We start from the raw sequence: 12,621 nt of genomic DNA, 5'->3' as shown, positions 1-12,621 counted from the left end.
ATGCCTCGTACTCAGCCATGTTATTGGTACAGTAAAAACGAAGTTGAGCTGTAACAGGGTAGTGCTGCCCTGTTTCAGAAATAAGTACTGCTCCTATCCCTACGCCTTTCATATTTGCGGCTCCATCAAAGAAAAGCTTCCATCCAGGCTTCTCACCTTGTTCTAACTCATCAATGTGCATCACCTCTTCATCAGGGAAATAAGTTTTCAAAGGTTCATAATCTTCATCAACCGGGTTCTCGACCAAATGGTCCACCAAGGCCTGCGCTTTCATTGCAGTTCGGGTCACATAGACAATGTCAAACTCTGTGAGCAGGATCTGCCACTTTGCAAGCCTCTCTATGGGCATAGGCTTCTGAAAGATATACTTCAATGGATCCAAGCGAGAGATGAGGTAAGTAGTATAAGATGACAAATAATGTTTCAACTTCTGCGCCACCCAAGTTAGGGCGCAACATGTCCTCTCAAGCTGGGTGTACTTAACCTTGTACGGTGTGAATTTCTTGCTGAGATAATATATGGCCTGCTCCTTCCTGCCAGTGATATCATGTTGATCCAGTACACAGCCGAATGAATTGTCCAATACCGTCAAATATAGAATCAAAGGTCGCCCTGGTTTTGGCGGGACCAACACGGGTGGATTTGACAAATACCTCGTTATCCTATCAAACGCCTCCTAACATTTATCTGTCCACCTGACCGCAACGTCTTTTTTTAATAGCTTGAATATGGGCTCACAAGTTGTCGTGAGCCGAGCGATGAACCTGCTGATATAATTCAATCTCCCCAATAAACTCATCACATCGGTCTTGTTCCTCGGAGGTGGTAATTCCTGGATGGCCTTAACTTTTGATGGGTCCAATTCAATACCCCGGTGGCTAACTACGAACCCCAGCAACTTTCCAGACGGCACCCCAAAAGCACACTTTGCAGGATTAAGCTTGAGATTGTACCTGCGAAGCTTTCGGAAGAACTTCTTCAGATCCCTGACATGGTCAGACTGCTTCGTAGACTTCACGATCACATCATCCACATACATCTCAATTTCCTGGTGTATCATATCATGGAATATTGTTGTCATTGCCCTCATGTAGGTTGCCCTAACATTTTTCAAACTGAATGGCATGACCCGATAATAGTACGTTCCACACGGCGTGATGATGCCGTCTTTTCAGCATCTTCCTCGTCCATTAATATCTGATGATAACCCGCGTAACAATCCACAAAAGAACCAATCTCATGTTTGGCACAATTGTCAATCAATATGTGGATGTTTGGCATGGGAAAATTATCCTTCGGACTTGCTTTTTTGAGATCCCGATAATCAACGCACACCCTGGTCTTGCCATCCTTCTTTGGCACAGGCACAACATTGGCTAACCAGGTAGGATACCGCGTGACCCGAATAAATTTCGCATCGATCTGCTTGGTGACCTCTTCTTTGATCTTTACACTCATATCCGTTTTGAACTTTCTCAGCTTCTGTTTGACAAGAGGGAATGTCGGGTCAGTGGGCAACTTGTGAACCACCAAATCAGTGCTTAGACCTGGCATGTCGTCATAGGACCATGCAAAAACGTCTTTGTATTCAAACAGTGTTTTGATTATCTCCTACCTGAGTTGAGGTTCCAGATGGACACTTATTTTAGTTTTACAGACATCTTCTTGGTCCCCTAGATTAACTGTTTCTGTATCGTTCAAATTAGGTTTGGGCTTTTCCTCAAAATGACTTAGTTCCTTACTAATTTCTTCATAGGCCTCATCATTATCAAATTTCAACTCGTCATCACACTCAATTTCTTGTATTATTACTTCAGAGTTAGATTAGCTTTTAAAACTGGGCCGAAGATTCCTCATCCATGACATGTAATTGGTATTAGCATAAAAAGAACTGTACAAAAGAAGAAAACAAAAATAAAATTAGAAGAAATGAAGGAAAAGGAACAATTGCATTTCATTGAATATAAAGATAACAGGGTTTTAACACATCCAACTGGACGAAACACAACATCTGAATTACAGTCCCTGGAATAATCCAGACAACTAAAAGAAAATCAAAACCCACTACCAAGACTCCCTCCGGATAGGAAGAGGAGTAGCTTCCCAGTTGTTGACTTTTGCACGTGGTCCCATAAATTGCACATCTGCCTTGCTGGACCTTTCCCCCGCCTGAACCATATTAACCTCAGCGAATAACCTTTCGAACCCTTTCTCCAAGTCTTCATCGGCTCCAATCAGTGGTCCAGGGACCTTTGACAACAGTTGCTTTCTGCTATCCGGCCTGACGAATGACCTGGACAGACGCGGGACTGGTTTTGGCAATGCCCATGCTTTCTTTTTCATTTTCCTAACTCTTCTCACGTCTGCGGTGGTAGGGCTGAACTCCAGACCAAAAGTATCTAGATTCCTTGGAAGGGAGAATGGCTGCACAATACCTTGCAAAGATGTACCCAAACCCTTGCCCGGTACGAAACCGTTTTTCAACATTTCGACAGCTACCATGATTGATGCCGCAACCATTTTTGGAGTTGGCACGCACTTGCCTTCCGGAATTTTCTCTACCGATACTGTGTCGGAAACCTAATAAACCCATGGTCCCTTTCCATCGTCAACCTCTATGAACGACACAATGGCACCATTAGGCACACACAAATTGTCTTCGCCATGTACAATAATTTCCTGTCAATCCCATTCAAACTTAACCATTTGATGCAGAGTAGACGGGACTGCTTTGGCAGCATGGATACAGGGTCGTCCCAACAACAGATTATATGAAAAAGCCACATCGAGCACCTGGAATTCCATAGTAAATTCAACTGGCCCTATTGTGAGCTCAAGCACTATGTCCCCGACTGAATCCTTCCCTCCACCGTCGAATCCCCGAACGCAAATACTGTTCTTATGAATTCTTTCATCCTCTACTTGTAGCTTGTTCAATGTGGCGAGAGGACAGATGTTCGCGCTAGACCCGTTGTCAACCAGCACCCGAGTAACCATGAAATCTTCACATTTCACCGTCAGATAGAGGGCTCTATTGTGCTCGGTACCCTCCATGGGTAACTCATCATCAGAAAAGGTGACTCGGTTTACCTCAAATATCTTGTTATCTATCTTTCCCAAGTGGTTTACTAAGATTTTGTCAGGAACGTGGGCTTCATTCAAGATCTTCATCAAAGCTCGACGGTGCTCGTCCGAATGGATCAGTAATGACAAGAGCGAGATCTGAGCCGATGTTTTCCTCAACTGCTTGATAATGGAATAGTCCTGTACTTTCATCTTTTTCAAAAATTCCTCTGCTTCTTCCTCGGACACAGCTTTCTTTACCGACACTGGATTGTCTTTGGAAGTTTTAGCTTTTCTCAACTCTTCGGGGGCAAAGCATCTCCCCGATCGAGTCAAACCATGGGTCTCACACACTTCTTCTCTAACCTCTTTCCCCTGGTAAGTTACTGTCATTCATTCATAATTCCACAGGATCGCCTTGCTGCTGATCATTGGAAGCTGAGTTACTGATTTCAAAATAACAGGCTCAGTGTGAGCACCCTTCACGACCACAACAGGTTTACTTGTAACCCCTGGTACCACCACTTTAGCTTTCTCTGGTTTCACTGCAACAGCACTTGACGACCATTTCTCGGCTACCACAGCTGGCTTGTTGTCTACCTCTTTCCGGTGGACCACTGATTTCTCACTGGTTACCCTTTCCTTTGAATTGGTTTCACTGGAGAGGATCGTCATTACCGTCTGTGAGGGTTTCTTAGCCTCCCCTACCTTGTGTATCAACTCAATCATATGGGTTTCATGGTGAGCTGGTAGCGGATTCTGGTTGATGTTTGGTATTTCTGGGGCTTGAACCTCGATCTGATGAGTATCAATGAGCTCTTGTACGACTGTTTTTAGTTTCCAGCATTTCTCTGTGTCATGGCCCAGGGCCCCTGAACAATACTTACAATTTACCGAGCGATCAAGATTTCTGGGAAGGGGATTCGGCATTTTAGCCTCGATCAGATTCAACATGCCCAACTGTCTCAATCTGTGGAATAGGCTGGTATATGATTCTCCCAAAGGAGTGAAAATCTTCTGCTTCTGCACTCTTTCATTCTTAAAGGCTTGATTGGGTCGAAAACCTGTTCCAGGGGGGTTTTGTAGGCTTTTGGGGGTGGATGGGTATTTTGTGGAGTTTAGTAGGGACTCTGTGGAGCTGGCGCATGCCATTGTGCGTGAGCGAGAGGTTGGGTATAGGTTTGTGCGTGATAGACAGAAAAATGGGGATCTGGCGGTGGGTAGTAATGTTGTGGTGGGCTATATGGAGTGTGGGGGTATGTTTGGGGATAGGGTCGAGGCTGGTTATAGAATGGTGGAAGGTTCCTAGCTCCACCCCAAGCTGCCGACTCGATCATTGCAACATCCTCTTTCGTCTTCTTTCCGAGTACACCCCCAGTACCGTTTTGAATGGCCTAGGTGGTTGCTTTGATTGCTGAGTAACTCATGATCTTATTGGACTTGAGTCCCTACTCAACCATGCCTCCCATTTTCACAACTTCATTAAAGGACTTGCCCACTGCTGACACCAAATGACCAAAATAAGTGGGCTCCAAAGCCTGCAAGAAATAATCAACCATCTCGCTTTCTTTCATCGGAGGGTCAACCCTCGCTGCTTGCTCTCTCCAACGGAACCCATATTCTCGAAAACTCTCACCGGGCTTCTTCTCAATCTTTGTCAATGACAGACGATCTGGGATGATTTCGAGATTGTACTGAAAATGACAGGCGAAGGCTTGGGCCAAACTGTCCCATGTGTACCACCTGCTATGATCTTGTCTGGTGTAGCATTCTAAAGTCGATCCACTCAGACTTTGGCTGAAATATGCCATCAGCAATTCATCTCTTCCACCTGCTCCTCTCATCTTGCTACAAAATCCTCTTAAGTGTGCTACTGGGTCACCATGCCCATCGTACAGATCAAACTTGGGCATTTTGAACCCCGCTGGCAACTGAACATCTGGGAACAAACATAAATCCTTATAGGCCACACTTACTTGACCTCCCAACCCCCTCATATCTCGGAACGACTGCTCTAAGCGTTTGACCTTTTCTGATTATCTCTTCATGCTCAGGATTCCTGTGCGGTTTCTCGGTCTCTGCCGGGATATCAAGATGAGGAGTATAAGGATATGGTTCTGGAACTTTGAAGGTGGGTTCTGAGGGATAGTACTGGTTGTCGTGAGTTGAAATAAGGATTCATTGGAAGATCTATGTAATGTAGCAGGTGGGGGTGCCACAAAAATAAGTGTAATTGGCGAGGGAGGGCACGGGACTTGTTTGGGTGGTGGAGCTTGAGAGGTATGGGAAGTGGTGCCTTGGCATTGTTGGTAGATAGGAAAGGCTGGAGATGAGTTCACAGTGGGAGGTTCCTGAGGTTGGGCTGATGGTGGGATATAAGCTGGATTGGCGGGATAAATCGGTGGTGGATGCCCCTTCGCCCAAGCTTGGTACATTTCAGCCATCTGTTGTTTCAGCTTATACATTTCCTCCCTTATTGCAATAACGTCCATTTCTTCCACCTATTTTGATGGGTTGATAATACTTGTTTCCGGTTCCTGGTCGACCATATTCAGCCTGTCTTTCGATTGGGTGTTGTAGGAGTGAGTTGGCAGAATGACATTCAACTAACCACCTGCCTGAACTGAAAACATCAAACAAACAACCTTGTTAGCGATTAGGCTTTAACAGATTGGCAACCGCACATTGGGCATGAATGCACCTAGACAGTTAACCGTCTCTATTATGTATTTGATCGGTTGCATGCGTCATCCCGGCCTTTTCTTTCTTTTAATTGCAAACATCCCCGTTTCTTTTCTTTCCTTTCCTTTCATTAAGGCCGATGTTCTCTCTTTGTTTTTACTCTCTCTTATTTTCTCCTTTTCTTTCTTGTTTTTCCGCTCTTTCCTTTTCTTTACTCTCTTGTTTTTCCTCTTATTTCTTTCCCCCTTTTTTCTTTCTTTTGGTTATGGTCGAATCCTATGGAGATTGCCTACATATCATGACCCCGCATGAATCAGACCGAGCATAGTTCTGGTGGATAAGTGTAAAATAAAGTAAAAACATTTAGGATTTTCAATTTTCATATAAAAACGCTATTACAAAGACTGAAACTAACAAACTCGAAAGAAACTAATAGATTCGAGATACAGACTCAAAAACAAACAACCTGCATGCTCTAATAACATAAATACAGACTCCAAAACAACTGGAAGACTTTAACGGAAAGAAAACACAGACTCAAGAAATCATGAATACATCAATGCCTCAACTATCCCTGGGACCCGCGGGGCAGCATTCGGCCTTGCTGTGGGCCGACTTGCTAAATCCTCCTGAAGGTGGCAGAGATCTTCCATTACCCGGCGAACAAAAATCATCACAGTGGCGAAGAACATGGATCTCGTCATATCCTCACAGATACTGCACTTCACTGCGATATAGTTGGCAACCCTTTTGACTCGCTCTCTTATGACGCCCTTCTCTTGTGACAAACGCCCAATTTGTTCGGTTCTGGCTTCTAAAGTTCGTTTGGCTACCTGGTTCTGCTCTTGGAGTTGTTGCAAGTCCCTTTCTAGTCGTGCCATTAAGGCGTAACAATGTTCTTTGTTCTCTTTCAGCCTTAAAATTTTTGGCTTGTTTAGCCATTTCCCCCTCGAGGTTGCCGACTGCCTTTTCCCAACCTGTGACCCCTCTTTCATATCTTTCTTTCATCTGTTGAATGAAAGCTGCACGCCCCTCGGTGCTTTTGGCCAACCTTGCCCGTGCTTATGCTAGTTCAGACTCAGCTTTCTGCAGGTCATCTTCGTGGTCACGTACCTTTTGAGTAAGGTTGTAAATGAGCCTCTCATCTTTCCTGCTTTGGCCTGGGTTCTCGGCTTCAATTTTCAACTGTCGAACTTGAGCTCTGAGGGCCTCGTTTTCTCGCACCAATCTTCTCCTTTCACCTTTGGCCTCTTGTGCCTACAAATCATTGTTGAAGGTGACATTTCTTAATTCTTCTCGCAGACCGTGGATGATGGATTTATATTCCTTCTCCTTCTCCCCCCAAGCTAACCTCTCTTGAATTTTATCCTCAAAGGCTTGAACATGAGGCCTTTTGGCGGGCCTCTCGGGCTTTGGCTCGTTGTTTACATAAGACATTTCCTCAAACCAAGCAGCATAATTTGGATCTACTTCCCCCTTGGCGACGTCTGGTACCTGGGTGCCGTTTTTGAGATACCGGCAGCTATTCCAATCCTGCTGAACTACAGCCTCAGGCAATGCGGCTTCCGGATGCAACTCTATGACCTGGATGCTTAGATCTTCATCTTCAGGCACAATTTGATACCTCCCCAATTGCCTCAAGACCCTCTGCGATGCATATGGCTGAATACTCCTTACGCCCATTATCCTCAGGTATCCTTTGGTAGCAGTCATATAGATGGCTTCTGTCCTGGGGGGCCATCCTATAGTCCACTCAACCTGACCTGCGTCGAGAGCTTTCAAATGAGAAACCCATGCTTCAAATCCTTCTGGTGTGTTATAATCTTTTATCCTCTCCTCGTAACTAATGATGAAGTTGTTTGGGCTCGAACCATAACTCATGAATCTGGGATGATGGTGAAGATGCTCGATCAACCACATTTGCAGAATGATACTGCAACCCTCAAAAAACTGAGCCCCTGTTTTGAATACAGTCAATGCGCGATAGATATCTTCTAACACCAACGAGGCAAGTGTATGATCTTCCTTGGTAGTGAGGATTTGTGCAATTCTAGCCATACGAATGTCCACCGTTCCTTTCTCATTTGGAAAAACCATGATCCCCAAGAATGCCACAATAAATGCGAATCGGCGATGAATTTTCCAAAGGCCCTTGTTTTGTTTATTGCTCAGGCCTTTTTCATGCGTTTCAAAACCAGAGGAATGCCCGGACCTGAAGTATAAGAAATGGAAAGCACAACACTCGTTGCTCACCCGTTCCTTATTTGTCTGTTTACTAATATTCAAGAGGTCAAAGAATATGTGCACCGATGGAGCCCTTGGAAATATGAGTTATTGCTTCCTCAAGTCCCGCCCGAATTCAATGTACCGGTCTATTTCCTCCAAAGTAGGGGTGATCTCAAAATCTGAGAAACGAAAGACATTGTGGACAGGATCCCAAAACGTTACCAAAGCTTTGACCAAATCTTCCCGTGGTTTGATTTCAAAGATGTCTATAAGAGCACCCAAGTGCTTTTTCACCCATTTCTGACCATCTTCGTCTAGATCATTCCACCACATACGCAAGTGTAGCCGAGCCTGTTCCCTGACCACTTCTGGCGGTTCTTGGATGGTACTCATTGTTCCTGTGGAGGATTAAGGTTAGGGTTTGACTTGATTTGACCCTTTTGTAAACAGTTTTTCGAAGAAGAAAATGAAAAGAACAAATAAAAAAAGAAAAGAACCATAATCTCTTCCCCTGTATGCCCGCTTTGGCCAAATGGCTGTTTTCGCAAATGCGGCCCCTTCCCAATTTCACGCGAATTTTGAGGCCGGGGGAATTATTTTATGACCCCTCACAAACTTGTCCATTCTTTTACGAAAAATAGCCTTTCGACAACTGAAAAATAATCTGAGGCTACCTTGGCAAGAACGGTTTAAGACATAGCCGAGGCTGGATTGGCTTATTTTGACCGAAATCAAGATTGCATTCATTCGACCACCGACTCTCTTTTTTTCTTATTTTTCTTTTTCTCTTATTTTCAAAAAAAATAAGGCTGAACCTTATGTAGGTTGCCTACGTATCCCACATCCGGTGAGAATCAGACCTTCGTAGTTCGGTCAGTTTTGACACATTTGAGAGAACACAGTGTTTGACTCTTTTAAAAATAACCCCTTTTTTTTGAAAAATTTTTGGGCGGAGTTTCAGGATGCTTTTCAAATACCGAGATGTTTTAGAACCAGGTCTTATTTCCTTCCCTATATCACTCTTAGTTTTCCTCTCTTCCGTTTTTCGCTTTATTCCCTAGCCGGTCAGCATGCAAGCCAAAACAAATAAATGTTCACATAGCACATAAGATGCATCAGGATGGTCTGTTATTTCGGGCACACCTGTCCTAGACGGACCCAACCCCTGTGTTGAGTCCCCTAAGTCAAATGCACATGATGCAAACAAATGTTCCTACTAGGGATCCGGCATGGGGCTGTGTTTTTCTAGGTTTAAATCCTGGGGTTTTGGTCTAGACTTGGGGTGCCCGAGCGGACAACTAGGGCCGAGGAGGGGGCAACGTACCGGGAGCACTGAAGTCTACCCGGCCTTGTCGCTTTCCCAGCCTTATTCTATTTGGTATAATTTCTACAGAAAAAGTGGGCTACGCGAACGTATGCACCATTTTCAGAAGACTTAGATGGGTGGCGTAAGAAGACAGTTATATACAATTCCAACAATATCAAAGCGGTAAACAGATAGCAATTAGCATAAAGGTTCACAGAATACAATATTATGAACAATAAATAAAGCAAAGTAAAAATCATGAAACAAGCTCGAATTCTTGAACCCTGAACCAGAGATTCTGGGTTCAATCCCCAGCAGAGTCGTCAAAGCTGTCACACCTCCTTTTTTACCCACACCCCGTAAAGGGTATAAATATAAGGGAGTTTTTCCAATTAAAGGACAATCTAAACGAGATCTATTTATTGAAATTCAGAGTCGCCACTTGGGATATTTAGGGTGTCCCAAGTCACCGGTTCCAAATCTCAAATCAAGGAAATTGACTCTATTTACAGTCTGCGAACACAAAAATCCGGGTAAGGAATTTTGTTAACCCGGGAGAAGGTGTTAGGCATTCCCGAGTTTCGTGGTTCTAGCACGGTCGCATAACAATCTATACTTGGCTTAAATTGTTTATATATCCATTTTTAGGACCTATGTGCATTTATCTATTAACCGCTTTTAAATCACTTGATTATTCGTAGTTAAAGGATCGAGTTACGCGTATATATACTCTTTCCCTTTGGCGCGTCAAAAATCATGTCACGCGAACGTGTCCACAATTAATAACACTTTATTATTATGTAAAAAAAGATTTGGCCAAAGTTGCGCATATCTAAAGCAAACTATAAACAAATGTCATTTTGTATGATTAAATGGTAGACGGCGCAGACTATATGAGCTAATTTAATTAACAACCTACGAAAACACATTTTTATTATTAAAAAAGGTTTGTTCGAAGTTGCGCGAACGCATACTCAGAATTGGTTTTTAGAATTGTAATCGTGTCATGCGAACGTATACACAATCACAATTGTATTTTAAACGGCCCTAAAGGTTTCTCTACTAATATTCAACAATTATTTCTAATATCGAGTTAGGATTGCTAAGGCCACGAGTTACGGGCTAGCTACACTGTGAAAAGCAAACGGGCTAACTCAAGGCACATGGATATGCAGCCCAGAAGTATTAATGTGGAGAAGGCCTGGCAGCTCATTTGCTAGGCCCATATTCTTTTGCTTGAAATTACTCCCTTAAACTTGGTCACATGACTAGTTCGAAGATCCAGGCGAGCTAGACATAATCCCCAAGAATCAGCACAAACCATTATCCAAAACCTGATTGCTTAAAGCCCAAAGTTATTTCTCTAATAATTCATTTGAAACGCCCTCGCAAAGAACCATACCACAGGGCATGTATTAAAACTAACGATTGAATCATGAAGACTAAAAGTTAAGCTACGATCCGAATCCAGCAAACTTTAGCGGAATAAAACAAATTTCGATATAAGAACGGACAAAGACAACAAAACTACAACTTCTGAAAACAAACCTTACAATGAACACATACAAATGCATAGCCCCTGAAAATGCAGGTAGGTCCTGGGCAAATTCTACTCAGTAACCAAACCTATATCATGAGGAGCATGGACTGAACCACACTTTCACACTTTGGAAAGGTTAAACAAGCGCAAGAAATCAGATCCAATGAAACTAACCAGCAAATCAAACCAATGAGAGCCACAATCAGAATTTGCACCCAGAAAAATGAATCGATGCACTGCTTGCACAGTGCGAAACAGGGCAGACTTTCAGCTAAACAATTAAAGGTGAACATGATAAAGGGAAGATCAAACTACTCTACACATTCTAACAGTTTTCCAATGACATGAGTGACATTCATGAACAAGACATAAGCGTGGCTGAGCTTAGCACTGACTTACAGCACTGTAATAGTCTAATAGTCTAACATTATTTATAACACATTCGTGCAAATCCCAAGTCTGAAAAGGAAATAGACAACAAACTATATGACTAACTACTCATAATGATTAACGAGAGAAATGTGCAAAAATCACAAGAAGACCAACAACCTCTGCTTGAAAGAACAAAACAGCCATTTCAGCTTGATTTCATAGGCTTCTGTTCTAGATTTACTCAAGGTTCAAATGTCCTTACATACCTGAAAATGTGAAGAAAGCAACAACGAAATAATCAGAAAACCCAGCAGCAGTAACAAACAGCAAAGTGGACCTCAAATCCAGTGGAATAGTGTACCAAAACAGCTCAAAATCCCAGAAAATGCAATTCAGCAGACCAGATTGCAGTGTCAAGCACACTTTCACACAGACAAATACCCAACACCTAGCCTTAATTACTAAGTCTCAAGCCATCCTAGCCCTCGATTGTTCAGAGATTATTTCAGAAGTGAGAGCCTCAAGAATTACAGGAAAAAAAACTTTCAATGGAACAATGATTTTTTTTTTTTTTAGTTGTTCTGATTTCTCCTATATTTCGGCCTTTTTCAGTCTCTCTAAGGTGAAAAAACTGTCTTTAATGAGAAGAAGGCCTTCTTTTTAAAGGCTGAGGGTCTGTTGTGTGTCTTCCAAAGCAAGGCAGTCAGATTTTTCCAAAATACCCTCATAGGGCATCTTTCAAAACTGATTTTTGGACAGCTGTCCATTTCTTTCAGATATTTTCAATTTACAGCCTGTTTTCCCTAACCATTTTGGGCAGCTGTCCATTTAGGAAGCTTCCCATCAGCTATTAAAGATTCCTTAGGTTGAAACAATCTCCAAAATTACCCCCTAAAGTTCCCCATTATTCACTTACCCCCCTTAAATTCTGAATGCTCACAATCTCAATAACAGTAAACAAATGGGCTGACACTTTCAAACAAATTGAAATCCAAAACAACTATTGAAATTATGAGAAACTAGCTTGAATACCCTTCACACATAAACATGAATTCAGAAAATGTTCTTGAAACAAGAATTAATGCGAACGATGAACTATACTTGACTCAGTTCCAAAATTAATTCACAAAATGTGAAACGAAACCCAGCGGAAAAAGAAAATCTCGTGAATTGAAACCAAATTAAACTCAAACCTTACGAAGCCGATTGTCATCGACAACTACACAAACAAGCTAACTAACAAACTTGTAATCAGAACATAATGCAATTAATCAAGAGACAAAATTTCTGGAAAGCTGTAAAACAAACAACCAAGCAAACAAATAGAAGAGATCAGCAGAAACCAATCGATGCAAAGGGAATATATCCCAAACCTGCTTTGGCAAGAACTGCATAAACGCGGACAACCTTGGAGGAGATAGTGAACCTTTGA

Source organism: Nicotiana tabacum, chromosome 3 (genome assembly GCF_000715075.1).
Source record: "Nicotiana tabacum cultivar K326 chromosome 3, ASM71507v2, whole genome shotgun sequence".
NCBI classification, from domain to species: domain Eukaryota; kingdom Viridiplantae; phylum Streptophyta; class Magnoliopsida; order Solanales; family Solanaceae; genus Nicotiana; species Nicotiana tabacum.
This window is presented reverse-complemented; position numbering follows the sequence as displayed.